The following is a 2,500-nucleotide window of genomic DNA, read 5'->3' as shown; positions in this document are numbered from 1 at the left end:
CCTGGAGACCAGATGGCCGAGGGGATCCGGGAGACCAGATGGCCGAGGGGATCCGGGCGACCAGATGGCCGGGCACGAAAGGGACGCCATCCGGTCGCCCCGTGCCCCCACGAAGGAGGGAGCGGGCGCCCGGGGCATGGCGGGCCGGAGGCCCGGGGCCCCAGCCGGGCCACAGCCATGGAGGCTGCCAGGGGCCGGCGGGCCCTCCGACCCGGGGCCCGCTTACACCTTGACAAGCAGGGGAGGCCTGCAAGGGACCGACGGACCCCTGTCCTGGGCCCTGGGTGGAGCGGCAGCCCGGGGGACCGGGCCCAGGGCCGGAGCGCCCGACCCGGGGCCCCGACCGGGCCCCTGGACCCAGCCGGGGCTCCCAGGCCCGGAGGCACAGGGGAAGCCTCCCCGGGCCCGCCGGACCCCGTCCCGGGCACCCTGCCCCGCGGCAGGACCCAGGACGGAGCCCGGGGTGGGGAGGCCACCCTCCCCCGGGGCCCTCAGGGGCCCCGGATGGAGCTCCTGAACACAGACAAGCAAGGGGAGGCTCCCCGGGCACATCGGAACCCCTTTCCGGGCCCTTGGCAGTGCGGCAGGCTGGGAGACAGGGCCCAGGGCCTGAGCACCCGACCCGGGGCCCGCCCGGGCCCCTGGACCCAGCCGGGGCTCCCAAGCCCGGAGGCGCATGGGACGCCTCCCCGGTCCCTCCGGACCCCGTCCCGGGCACCCTGCCACGCAGCAGGACCAAGGACAGAGCCCGGGGTGGGGAGGCCGCCCTCCCCGGGCCCTCAGGGGCCCTAGCCACTGCTCCTGAACCCAGCCAAGCAAGGGGAGGCTCCCCGGGCACACCGGAACCCCTTCCCGGGCCCTTGGCAGTGCGGCAGGCTGGGAGACAGGGCCCAGGGCCGGAGAAACCAACCCGGGGCCCGGCCGGGCCCCTGGACGCAGCCGGGGCTCCCAAGCCCGGAGGTGCATGGGACGCCTCCCCGGTCCCTCCGGACCCCGTCCCGGGCACCCTGCCACGCAGCAGGACCAAGGACAGAGCCCGGGGTGGGGAGGCCGCCCTCCCCGGGCCCTCAGGGGCCCTAGCCACTGCTCCTGAACCCAGCCAAGCAAGGGGAGGCTCCCCGGGCACATCGGAACCCCTTCCCGGGCCCTTGGCAGTGCGGCACGCTGGGAGACAGGGCCCAGGGCCGGAGAAACCGACCCGGGGCCCGGCCGGGCCCCTGGACGCAGCCGGGGCTCCCAAGCCCGGAGGTGCATGGGACGCCTCCCCGGTCCCTCCGGACCCCGTCCCGGGCACCCTGCCACGCAGCAGGACCAAGGACAGAGCCCGGGGTGGGGAGGCCACCCTCCCCGGGCCCTCAGGGGCCCTAGCCACTGCTCCTGAACCCCGCCAAGCAAGGGGAGGCTCCCCGGGCACACCGGAACCCCTTCCCGGGCCCTTGGCAGTGCGGCAGGCTGGGAGACAGGGCCCAGGGCCGGAGAAACCGACCCGGGGCCCGGCCGGGCCCCTGGACGCAGCCGGGGCTCCCAAGCCCGGAGGTGCATGGGACGCCTCCCCGGTCCCTCCGGACCCCGTCCCGGGCACCCTGCCACGCAGCAGGACCAAGGACAGAGCCCGGGGTGGGGAGGCCGCCCTCCCCGGGCCCTCAGGGGCCCTAGCCACTGCTCCTGAACCCAGCCAAGCAAGGGGAGGCTCCCCGGGCACATCGGAACCCCTTCCCGGGCCCTTGGCAGTGCGGCAGGCTGGGAGACAGGGCCCAGGGCCGGAGAAACCGACCCGGGGCCCGGCCGGGCCCCTGGACGCAGCCGGGGCTCCCAAGCCCGGAGGTGCATGGGACGCCTCCCCGGTCCCTCCGGACCCCGTCCCGGGCACCCTGCCACGCAGCAGGACCAAGGACAGAGCCCGGGGTGGGGAGGCCGCCCTCCCCGGGCCCTCAGGGGCCCTAGCCACTGCTCCTGAACCCAGCCAAGCAAGGGGAGGCTCCCCGGGCACACCGGAACCCCTTTCCGGGCCCTTGGCAGTGCGGCAGGCTGGGAGACAGGGCCCAGGGCCGGTGCACCCGACCCGGGGCCCGGCCGGGCCCCTGGACCCAGCCTGGGCTCCCAAGCCCGGAGGCGCAGGGGAAGCCTCCCCGGGCCCTCCAGGACCCCGTCCCGGGCACCCTGCCACGCAGCAGGACCAAGGACAGCGCCCGGGATGGGGAGGCCGCCCTCCCCTGGACCTCAGCCCTTCCATGTCAGCCCGGCAATCTGGTCGCCCCATTGGAAAGCATTGCGCGCTACTATTGCAAACACATTATCTACCGGACTTGCTCTAGATGGCGCTCCAACATAAGGAATGTACCAACACCTTCCCTACTGGAATCGTGACGAGCAGGAGCCGTCGTTAGCACTGAAGGGGCTAGTATATCAACACTTTCCCTCCTGTTGCGCAGGTTGGAGTTTGAAAAATAGATTGTATTATGCCTTTAGTTTGTGTGTCCTCTAGATCAAGTTGATCTAC

The sequence above is a fragment of the Lissotriton helveticus genome, unplaced genomic scaffold, assembly GCF_964261635.1.
Source record: "Lissotriton helveticus unplaced genomic scaffold, aLisHel1.1 SCAFFOLD_1907, whole genome shotgun sequence".
NCBI lineage: Eukaryota > Metazoa > Chordata > Amphibia > Caudata > Salamandridae > Lissotriton > Lissotriton helveticus.
This window is presented reverse-complemented; position numbering follows the sequence as displayed.